The sequence below is a fragment of the Eleutherodactylus coqui genome, chromosome 12 (genome assembly GCF_035609145.1).
Source record: "Eleutherodactylus coqui strain aEleCoq1 chromosome 12, aEleCoq1.hap1, whole genome shotgun sequence".
Classification (NCBI taxonomy): Eukaryota; Metazoa; Chordata; class Amphibia; order Anura; family Eleutherodactylidae; genus Eleutherodactylus; species Eleutherodactylus coqui.
The window spans coordinates 78,317,047-78,329,719 of NC_089848.1; the positions used below are offsets into that span (position 1 = coordinate 78,317,047).

The following is a 12,673-nucleotide window of genomic DNA, read 5'->3' on the forward strand; positions in this document are numbered from 1 at the left end:
ACATATGCGCCAACACATATACATTGGGCAAAAACATAGTTCTGGAACTATTTTTTTGGTCAATATATGCCGGTGGGTCCCAAAGACTCCTATGGGAGCAGGGGAAAAAACGGGAGGGAGAGGCACTTTTGCAGTGGCCAATGCTGCAAAAAGCTTACATGTGCCTCTATTTGGGCATTAGAAGTCATTCACAGGATTTAAGCCAAGCAAGGGTTTTCCGGGGTTTTTCGCTATGATGCTAACGGTCCTTTGAATGGCTAATAAAACGCTAAATACCCTGGCGGAATAAAGTCCTTTCACACAATTTTACGGCAATAGAATAGCTAGAAAACGTAAAAAAAGCTCCGCTCGTGTGAAAGAGCCCTTAAGTTGTGGAAAACCTCCTTTAGGGTGCATTCACACGAACGTATATCGGCTCGGTTTTCACGCTGAGCCGATATACGTTGTCTCTCTTTGCAGGATGGGGGGGATGGAAGAGCCAGAAGCAGGAACTGAGCTCCCCCCCCTCTCTGCCTCCTCTCCGCCCCTCTGCACTATTTGCAATGAGAGGAGGCGGGACGGGGGCTGGGCTACGGTCCTCGAATTAGCCCCGCCCCGTCCCACATCTCCCCATTGCAAATAGTGTAGAGGGGCGGAGAGGAGGCAGAGAGGGGGCGGGAGCTCAGTTCCTGCTCCTGGCTCTTCCATCCTACCCCCATGCACACGAGGACGACGTATATCGGCTTGGCGTGAAAACCGAGCTGATATACGTTCGTGTGAATGCAGCCTTAAGATGCATTGCCACGTTAAGAAAATAATAAATTCTTCTTTGTTTAATAGAAATCAACTAAACAACTGCCCAGGTAACAATTTTCTTATTTAAGGACATTAAGACACAAAGTATTAACTTGTCCACTACTCCAGGGAAACATTCATTAATCCTTTACTACCATAACCACTACCATGACCACCAAGTTAGCATTATTCACTTCAGTTCTTTATTATATTAAGGAAGCTGGCACTGTGTTGTCCATTTCCCTTGATCAAGAAAGCAGATATTAACCCCTCCAAAACCCAATGCCACCAAGGAAGCATCCTTTATGCCCTCTGCTACCATTTACGCTCACAGAAGCTAGCATTAAACCCTCCATTTCCTTTGAGCACTAGGAACTAATTCAGGCCGAATTACACCTTTTGACAAAATTCCACAAACCAGCCAAACCGAAATTTTCAAAAATTTGCTCATTACTAATTCTGACTTTTCATGGACATGGCGCTTTGCCCAAGCAGAAGTGATCAATCATATCTCACTACATTCAGGACAAAAAGATCCCGTACAGGCTCAGAAACAGGAAACCACAAGCTAATGTCCTTCTTGTAGTAAACATTGTGGGAGGAGCCAGGTGATGTGATAACTGGAGGCGAAGGGATTGGCGCAGGTAGTACACTACATGTCCTTCTGTTGGCATGAATATTGACAGCTTGTAAGGTCCAGTTATGACTATGAGTTCACTGGTGAGGCTTTAGAAAGACAATCGAGAGGTCCTGGTCTAGAAGATTCCATTTGAGTCTGACTGGACCATCAAGCCATCTTAAAGCCATGTAAAATGACCCAGACTGGCACTTAGAGGGAATGGGGGGCACTTAGTAAATACAATTTCATCTCCATGTTCACTTCTCTAACACTATTTCCTATTTTACAGGGATCTGTCATGGTGGTTGGGGCTCTTTAAATTGTAATGCTCCCTATAAAGGGCAATGCAGCAAACTGTAATGAAATCCATGGCTTTTTTTACAATGCCAAGTGCTTTATTCAGATTAAATGGTTTTGGCATAGGTAACGATCAGATTGAGAAGTTAACACTCCCTATAAATTCTCAAGACAAGGAGTTGGATAAATTCAGGAGGTAATTTAGTTAATGCACTAAGTATAAATATCAAAGCCAGAACCTATAATACTCCAACTTGTAGAGTCAGTAAAATTACTAAGCAGAGTGTGTTTCTATATGCGGTGAGTACAAGAGCAAATTTATTACTTGGCTAAGTGCCCTATCTGGGTCCAGATTTCATTACCCCGGTCATAAGCAGGTTTACAATTGCGATTGTACATAGAAGCTTCATTATATATAGAACCGTTCTGGTTTCTGAGCAATCTCCCTTTTCTTGCTATTACTCTAAAGCCAGATCCTTTTTTATGTTTCCGATTGCCGAGTAGGAGGGACTTAAAATGAAAAATCACTTTCACAGAAGGAGGAGGAACACCTGGATGACTAAGATAAATTTCATTGTAAGGGTTCAACTTTTTCTCTAAAACATAACTTTTAATAAATAAATATTAAAAAAGGCTTGTCAAGCAAGTCTTAGGTGGGACACACAAAAGAGAAAAAACAAACAAAACAAAAATCCTCCTTAACTAAAGTCCACAACCCGTGTATGGGGAATTAGACAGGAGATTAGAACTGAATGTTAATTCAAGTTTCTCTTTGAAAGTAGCCAGATTTATATAGAGGAAGTACCAGATATACAAAATAATTCCATAATCTGGATGTCGTTATATGGTCAGCCTTATCAAAAAATAGGCGTTCCCAAAAGTGGATCTATTAGTATCCACCTTTTAGTTCCAAAAAGAACAAATGTGTCCAGAACCAGACTGATACCAACCCTCTATAGAGCAGGAGGATTTGTAGGCGGCTTGATGGTTAGGTCTGATTCGGAGCTAGGAACTTTACAAGGAGTGAATTTCAAGGAAAATGTTTGGCCGGCTGCAAGTTTCCTCTGGCAAAATCAGCTCCTTGCCTTAGGTCCTATTAGTGATAAGGCTACCTCTTTAACATTTCTTAGAGCACATTCACACAAGAACTGGTCTATTGATATGCTCCAAATCCAGATATGACCATCCAATTTCATATGGCTTTACTCCACTAGAGCACATACTTGAGCATGGTGAGCATCTCTATCTGCTTGGCAGTGGAAACCCAATCCATGGTTAACACTTCTCATATTGTTGTTATTTTACTCTGTAATGGCTCATTCGTGGGTTTTACTCATAATAGGCGATTGAAAGAATTGTGTCTAGCTCAGGTGAATGGAGGAATTTGCTGCGCAGAAGGCTCGAGCATCATGCATGCAAAAATCGTGCATTCACACGAGGGAATGGGCGTGGCTATCAGCACAGTCTTCTCCATGTTTGCCAAAAGGTATTTTGGGTGGAAAATCTCAGGATAATAGGCCTTATGCAAAAAAAACAAAATATAAATGTCTGCTGTACTTGGACCGCTATGCAATGAGGGTTTTTATAGTGGACGCCCATATAGGCGAATCTGCGTGCATAATTAAATATACTTAAAAAGGTCTTGCAAAAGTAAGTTTTGCTTGGGAAAAAGTGATGTTTACACATGCAATAGAACAATCGCTCACACATTTGCATCTAACATGCTTTCTCATGGCTTGCATTGGCAATTAAATGGCTAATTAGGAAAAGCTGAAATCTTTTCCAAGTGTGGTTCACAGCTAAACTCCCTCCACCTCCCTTTTTGTTCTGCTCCCATAGGAGTCTATGGAAACCCCAGCGCATCATGCACCAAAGATAGGTCAGGTCCTATATTTTCACACAGCACAGACCTTAGGCTTCCTTCCCACGAGCATATATTGGCCAGCTATTTTCACATCTGGCTGATATACGCTGTGGTATGACGCTTTGGATTCCAATGCATCAGATCACATGGATGTATTACTGAGACATAAAAGAGCCCGGCCAGCCCAATATAGTGCCGGATGTTTTTATGTCAGGCCCAAAAGATAGACCTGGAACTGGTTGGCTGCTAAACTCCCTCCCTCTGCTTTCCTTTCCCCTGCAGGCTCACCTCTGTTCTCTTCCCTGCTGGCTCTTTGCAATGCAAGGGGGTGGGACGGGGCGGAGCTAAGCTCCTGCCCTCTCCCTACCCCTTGTCCATAGCCATCAATGGGAGGAGGCGGGATGGGATAGCGCTTAGCTCCACCCCTGTCCCGCCCCTCCCATTGAAAAAGAACCAGCGGGAAGGAGAGCAGAGGTGAGCCTGCGATGGGGAGGGAGGGGAAAGGGGTGACGGCATGGTAGTCTCGGCATATATGCGCCGGGACCCATGCCATCTGAAGGGGGGCACAAAAGTTTGATTTGTGCGCTTGTTCACCAGTTGTATCTCTCCCAGCGTAGTGTATATCGTCCGGCCGTGAAACCGGCGGCCGATATACGCTCGTGGGAAAAAAGCCTTAGATGTAGGCATTGCAGCCACGCCTGTCCTATCTTTGGAAGATGCAAGTTTTTCACACATCTAAAATTCCTTCATCTGAATGTTTCTACAGGAAACCATTGGTTCTAATAGACACAATCTTTTCAAGCGCCTATTCTGCGCTAAAATCACAATCGTGTGAACGAGGCCTCACACACAAAAACGCTACTGCAGTGGCAAGCTCAGCTGTATCTCTTTTCTATAGAAGTCGGCATGGAAGTCTCATTCAGAACAATCAGAGGAGGAGCGGTGTCTGGAGTGGGAACAGGAAGAGGAAGTTCTGTTGTGGAAAGAGATAGATAGGTTGTAGCGAGGAGTCCTACAACAGAAACAGCAAATATCTGCCATATGTAGTAGAGAAACCTGACTACCAATTATTGCTTGCAGCGCTGGGACTTTTCAGCAGGGGTAGAGTTTGCTACATGTTGGTGTAGCTTTACTGAAGTAGAGCTGGCTGCAAATTACAGCACTAATCCAAGACAATAGAAGGAATTTTACCAGAGGGTCAAGTACAGATCCAGGTCAGTGTGAGCTTAGCAAATCAAAGGCACCTGGTGTAATAAGCAACTAGCTAAAGAAAGCACAGAGACTATCCTGAGAACCCTATTGAGCTGTAAAAGTCTGAATTTGTTAAAGAGACTTTGCCCTGTCCCAAAGTTTACAACATTTAGAGTCTGTCTAACTTCATCTTTATTTTTGTAGGCATTCTGCTTTGCTGTGCCTGTTGCACCACTGTAATGGCTACCATATAATTTTCAGTAAACAGCTTACTGGAACCTTACCTTGTAATAATGTTCCCCAACTATCTGCATCCCTTACAACTGCATGAAGGTTGTTGTGAGCGCTGTAGTCAAAAACCTATCATTTCAGCTGACCAGACTGCCCCATCCAGACAAAATTCGATAACCTTATTTGTTGTGCAGGTGGACAATCACGATGAAGAGCTACAGTATAACCTATTCTACTAAGAAAGGCTACTCTGATATTTTTATATGGGGTGTGCTAATTTGGGGGTTTGCTGTATTGCAATATGAGATCTCTTTCATCATTTTTATTCCTATGTTTCTACCGTAACAATTCAAGTATGCCAATAAATACTCTCCATTCGACTATATCTATGTGCAGCTCCTCTAATTCCACCTTCATTAGCTTCCAACATCCATTATCCTAAAAGCCAAAGAAATCTGCTGAGTCAGCCTTATAATAAGCATCACTGCATTAAAGTATTGCCATACAGCTGATATAAAAAAATGTATCCTAGAGGAAATTTTCCCAATGAATTAAAAGTTTCCACTTGGAGGTGAAGAGCTGATTATAAGTAAGGCTGAGATGAAATGTTAAAATCAATTAAAACAAATCTAAAAATCTATTATAGACTCAAATTAATTGACTGTGGTCAAGGAGCCATTAAACCTATTATGTCATTATATGAATATATCAAAGCATCTTCTTGGATAAAAGGATAAATGTAACAACATATTCATTCGGAAATACTGTAGCTTGTCGTAATGTAATAGAAAAAGTATAGTTTTGAGTACCGTATACAAAACAATGTGCTGAAAAAGCCCCCCTCGGCTTATACTCGAGTGAGGTAAAAAAAAAGCAATACTCACCTCTCAGCCGGCGTCTGTGTCCACGTTGGTGTGGCAAGCTGCTTCAGACTTCTCCTCGCTGTCAACTCCCTGACTTCATTTTGAAATACCCGGCCGTCAGCACTGTGTAACTAAGCGCTGTGATTGGATTGAGTGCTGGCCAATCACAGCCGGCTCTCGAACATTCACAGCCATTCAGTGAATGACATCACTTAATGGCTGTGATTGGTTTATCAAGCGCCGGCTGTGATTGGCTTGCGCTCGATCCAATCACAGCACTTAGTTACACAGCGCTGACGGCGGGGGAATTCAAAACTAAGCCAGCGGGATGACAGCAGGGAGAAATCTCAAGCAGCTTGCCACACCACCGGGGAGACAATCGCGCCAGGGACACAGATGATGGCTGAGAGGTGAGTATTGTGTTTTTTTTTTACCTAGTATATACACGAGTATTATACTCGAGTCAATAAGTTTTACCAGTTTTTTGTGGTAAAACTTATGGACTCGGTTTATACACGGGTCGGCTAATACTCGAGTATATACAGTAATTCTTTTTAGTGTCTTCTAGTGATGGGTAACATCGAATATGGAAACAATTACTGCACCCACAACTCTCCAACACTTGTTAAAGGGGGAAAAAGGGTAAAATGAGAAAGATCATTTTTGTTTGGCTATTAAAAAAAACACATTTATTAGATATACCTAGAATCCTTTTAAATATTGCCACCAGACAACTTCAACAGCTTAGCTGAGCTTATATAGAGCAGTTAGTTTTTCCTGATTTGGGTGACTGTACAAGGCCTGGTGTAAAGATTTCACTTTCCAGGAGGAACAGAGCACATAAAGCTATGTATGGGTAATATGCTAACCTTGTCACTGCTCACAACATCAAGAGGGCAATAAAGAAACCTTTCACCAGTTCTGCAGCTGGACCATATCTTCTCACTTGCAAGCCTTCCCTAATGCCGCCTTTCACGGCTACTGTAAAGTGGAGGGGTCCTCCATGTCATGAATGCAGCAATCAAACTGATCGTAGGTCCAGAAGTAGGGGATTAGCTGCACATATGAAGTTGAGTCTACTGAATCTGACCACAAAAAGGACAGATGAACTGCATATGCACTGGTCCTGGAGTGCCCGATCCATGTGAGAGAGTTTGATCGCCATGTGGATGATGGGGAGGATGTCTTTACATCATGATAGCAGAGAGGGATGTAGCCAGGGAATGTATGCAGGCCAGTAGAGATAGTCCAGCCAGCCCACCAGAAATGGTCTGGTCTTCCCACCATACTGCTCACTGGGAATTTGCACATGGTGAGGGAAATGTGGATACTTTCATTTTAAAGCTATGGTTTGGCCAGGATGTCTAATAAAATAACTTTGGCAATGTGCATTACTTCATTGTTTTATAGCTACAGGACTAATGACAGGTTCCCTTTAGAATGATCTTTCAGGTTTGGCACAAAATTCTGTCCTGGGAAATAAGGAAGAGGAGGTATATCACCTACAGTTGTTCTTCTTCACCTCCCCTCCAATCACCTTTTTTGGCTGTCCAAGGTGACTGCCACAATTTTCTCACACTGTGCACTGCTCTCTGACCAGCGCTGATCACATGAGCAGCTCTGGCCCATCAGACAGCAGTTATAGTGCATTGGTAGTCAAACATTAGCAATGCACTGTGGGGATTAAGTAGTTTGAACATTGCATTGGCCATCTTGGATGTGTGCAAAAATGGGACCTGGACAACAGAGAAGAATAAATGCAGGCAATATACAACCCCGTACCTCTCTGATTCCAGTACACTTCCAGGTTCCAGCTGCAGCTCCATTCACTTACCCTCCATTTAATTATCACACCCCCCTCCTTGCACTCTCCTTGAGGTTAATTACTTGTTTTACAGTATTGACAATTTAATGAATGCCAACAAACGTATATACATGGTAGGTGCAATATGTCAACAGTCACTTACCTGTTACAAATTTGAGTTGATAGATGACGCAGCGGAGGGGGGGGGGGGATAATGTTTTTGACGTTTTTTAAAAATTTGACACCAACATCTAGACAAACAAATAATTAAAGCTACAAAATTTGATTAGCGAGGCTCATAGAGCATATGATAATTTATATTACACAAGACACCTATGGGAATTAACTATAATTACAAAGGAATTAGAAGAATCTCTACTTTGTTTTCGGAAGGATTCAAGTACCAGAAGTTCCTTAGCAGTGGCTTTTGTCTATACTTCTTACGTTTTATGAAGATAGTTGGGTGGACAATAGGCTGCCGTAGGAGCTTCCTGCCAGCAGAAGGGACATCAGTTCTAGGTAAAAATTGGATACTGGTGTCTTAATGTGACCACCGAAGGGAAAGAAGGGCTTGATGGGTAGTGCTACTACAACCACTGATAGGAAAAACGGAGCAACTCTGTAAAACACAATACAATTTTGTGACAAAATTTGCATTGTAACAGTGTTTACCACTTTGTGACATTTTACACTTCACTGTTATTTTTCTATGTACATAATAAGGGGATAATGCTACAGCGTTCCCCCTTACAGAATAGAGCAACTGTCTCAACAGTGGCCAATGGCCATGAGTTAAAGACCTGCACCCTCCGGTCCAGGAACTGGCAGGGAGAGGGACAAGGAGCAAAGCAGCAGATTACACTTGCCAGTGCCAACGAGGACAGTGCTACAGAACTTTTTCATAGGCTCCTCTGAGTCAAGAGAGCAGGAGGAAGGCGGATGGAGGCATTGTTTTCGTTGTAGCCTCTCAGAAGCTTCAGAGAAGAGGCCCCCGCCCCCAAGTGAGGTAGCCATGATGCAGCTAGCGGGTCATTGCTATGAAGAACAGGCCTCATATGGAGAAATGAGCAGGGCTAAGCCCGCCTGCCTCCCAGAGCCTGGGAAAGTTTACCATTGTGAGCATCTACTATAAAAGGTTTCATAACTGTGCCACAGCCAGTGTGCAGGGAGTAGTGCAGCCCCGAGAGTAGAGTCTCCGCTTTAGCAGCAGGCATAGCAGGGGCCTACAAGTAATGTGGTGGTGGCCAGTGAAAGGGGCAATTTGGCAGGCTGTCTCCCAATGCTGGGGAGCAGCCCGGGTTTAAAAAGCCTGAGGCCATGGGGGCCAAAGAGCAACACCAAAGGGAAAAGCAGAGCTAGATGGACAGGACAGACTCCTGGGGTAAAGCTCCCTGTAGTGCATGGAAGAAGAGAGAGTCTCAATCCCAATCTGTGTTGGAACAACTTTGCGATTTACTTCCACGGTTTAAAGCAAAAGTTGTTTTTCTTCTTCGTCTTTAGTAAAAAGCCTGAAAAATGCATGGTCTTTGAGCATAACCTTGTCGTAGACATAAGTACCTGAAGCTCTGCCCCAAATAAAGGTTTGTTAAAAGGAAAAAATAGAGGGTGCCCTGCTTTGCAGTTGAAAGTTGAGTTTTTGGGCTACCCTAAAGCAAGTCCCAACTGTTCTCTCTTCTATCCAGCCCAGTAGTCACTGCTACACCTGCACCCCTAATAGCTACCCCTGTTACTGGCTGGAGTCGATCCAGCATTCTGGAGCACACATTCAGGTTCATTTAACCCCTTACATAGTAACTATATCTCTATGAATTCACAAATTAGCTAGGCACCACGTGACACTATATTTATATGAAATGCTTTCTTTACTTGAACCTTGTAAAGCACTATTTAAGGCCTATATGACACTTTTGGGGCAATACATGCACTATTTAGCTGAGTATTTTATAAAATCTTGGCACTGGTTATACTATTTAGGCAATATGTGGAATTGTTTGAGTAATATATGTATTGTGTATTGGAATTTGAAATTATTGAAACTTTCTATCTATTAAATGTATGGTGGATATAGTATATCTTGACTTTAGTAAAGCATTTGACAAAGTATCTCATACCATACTTATTGAAAAAATGACCAAATATGGGATTGACAAGGCAACTGCTAGGTAGATTCACAACTAGCTGAGTGATCGTACTCAAAGAGTGGTTATAAATGGCTGCACATCCGAGTGGAAGAATGCATCAAGCGGGGTACCACAAGGCTCTGTCCTAGGCCCAGTGTTCAACATTTTTATAAATGATCTGGAGGAGGAAATTGAGAGGAAACTGATCAAATTTGCCAACAACACAAAGCTAGGAGGGATAGCTAACACTAGGGAAGAGAGAGAGTATTCAAAAAGATCTATAAAAGCTTGAACAGTGGGCGGTGACTAACAGAATGGTATTTAACAAGGAGAAATGCAAAGTCCTACATCTGGGCATGAAAAATGAAAAAAGCACATACAGAATGGAAGGAATTGGGCTAAGCAGCAGCACATGTGAAAAAGACTTGCATATACTAATAGACCATAGACTGAACATGAGTCAACAATGTGATGCAGCAGCCAAAAATGCAAACACAATTTTGGGATGTATGATATGCAAGCTCACATCTATGATACAATTTTTATGATGGGCATGTTGAAGAGAATGTAGCAAAATATTGAGTACAGACCAGAGGTGTACCTAAGGGCTCAGGGGCCCGAGTGCAAAAGTTCAGCTCGCCCCCCCCCCCCCCCCCGGGCCTCCACCCCACACTCCACCGTACCCATATCTAGATTGTGATGCAAACATGATCTGTCCCTTAGCATAATCTTTCCAAACATGACGCATTTCCTGCACATGAAAATTTGTTTGTAGCCCCGCAGGCCACTCTCACACACACACGCTGCTTTTTACCGCTATTAGCGCGGTGTCCTGAGCGCCGTACTAACCGCGGTACAACACTTCCATAGATTTTAATGAGCTTCTCAAACCTGCACTGGAACGCGGTGTTCCTATCGCTGTAATTTTCGAGAGCTGTCTGTTCTATTTTTGCATTTTCGTGGTTGTTAACACACCTCACCCATCACAATGATGGGGTGCATTAAAAAGCGCTGTCACACGCTGTAACCTGTGTTCGAAAACGCTGCTCGAAATTCTGGTAAAAATGCCATGATTACAAGTTGCGTTTTCTGAACACGTGTGTGAGAGCGGCCTTAGGGTGGGTCAGGTTGTTGTTGTACTTTATAAAGAAAAACACATAATAAACCTGCATGCAGTATTTAAAGACCACGTACATTATTAAGGAGCTGCAGACACTATCAAAAACTGCATGCGGTTTAGATGCGCTTTTTTAATTGTGTGTAACGTGTGCAAATAAATACAGTAAATCCAGGGAGATGTGTAACTTATACCAGAGAGAGCTAGAGAGCTAGAGAGCTAGACAGACAGACAGATAGATAGATAGATAGATAGATAGATAGATAGATAGATAGATAGATAGATAGATAGATAGATAGATATGAGATAGATAGATAGATAAATAGATAGATATGGGATGGATAGATAGATAGATATGAGATAGATAGATAGATAGATAGATAGATAGATAGATAGATAGATAGATAGATATGGGATGGATAGATAGATAGATAGATATGAGATAGATAGATATGGGATGGATAGATAGATAGATATGAGATAGATAGATAGATATGAGATATAGATAGATAGATAGATAGATAGATAGATAGATAGATATGAGATAGATAGATAGATAGATAGATAGATAGATAGATAGATAGATATGAGATAGATAGATAGATAGATAGATAGATAGATAGATAGATAGATAGATAGATAGATAGATAGATAGATATGAGCTATATAGATTAGGAGATCGATAGATAGATAGATAGATAGATAGATTAGGAGATCAATAGATAGATAGATATGAGGTAGATAGATTAGGAGATAGATAGATAGATAGATAGATAACAGATAGATATGGGATAGATAGATATGAGGTAGATAGATTAGGAGATAGATAGATAGATAGATAGATAGATAGATAGATAGATAGATAGATAGATAGATAGATATGAGATAGATAGATAGATAGATAGATAGATAGATAGATAGATAGATAGATAGATAGATAGATAGATATGAGCTATATAGATTAGGAGATCGATAGATAGATAGATATATAGATTAGGAGATTGATAGATAGATAGATAGATAGATAGATAGATAGATAGATAGATAGATAGATAGATAGATAGATATGAGCTATATAGATTAGGAGATCGATAGATAGATAGATAGATAGATAGATAGATAGATAGATTAGGAGATCAATAGATAGATAGATATGAGGTAGATAGATTAGGAGATAGATAGATAGATAGATAACAGATAGATATGGGATAGATAGATATGAGGTAGATAGATTAGGAGATAGATAGATAGATAGATAGATAGATAGATAGATAGATAGATAGATAGATATGAGATAGATAGATAGATAGATAGATAGATAGATAAGAGCAAGAGGAGACAGACAGATACATACACATACACATGTATACACTTACCTGGGGGCCCGGACGACTTCTCCATGTCACAGCAGCAGGAGAGGCAGACAATGCAGCTTCCCATTCAGCAGGAAGCAGGGGGAGGGGGGCAGCACATGATCACAGTGCCCTGCTGGCCCATGTGACTTCCTCCCTCCTCCTCCTCCCCTCTGCTCTGCCGGGCTTCCACTCAAGCTGGCCGTTCTGCCTGCAGCGTGATGGGAATCTTGCTGCACACAGAACGTTAATGCACTGAATGTGCATATGGGTATGGCGGAGGGCGGCCTCGGGGCCCCCTGAGCGCAGGGGCTGGGTCGCAACGGCAACCCCAGCAACCCCTGACGCTACCCCTATGGTACAGACCTAGAACTCAGATATTGTTTATGCTACCAATGGGGATGTTTGTTCTTGTGTGTCAAAAACATCTGAAGTTGTTCT

The 12,673-nt window shown here is 42.1% G+C and overlaps 1 long non-coding RNA gene across 1 annotated transcript in view; it reads right to left on the reverse strand.

Moving 5' to 3' along the window:
* The window catches only part of LOC136587145 (uncharacterized), an 89,552-nt gene extending 77,234 nt beyond the window's left edge, over positions 1-12,318 (reverse strand). Inside the window, exon 1 of the long non-coding RNA XR_010787427.1 lies at positions 12,257-12,318. This is a non-coding gene — a long non-coding RNA (uncharacterized lncRNA). The remainder of the gene's footprint in view (positions 1-12,256) is intronic.
* Positions 12,319-12,673: the final 355 nt, after the last annotated feature.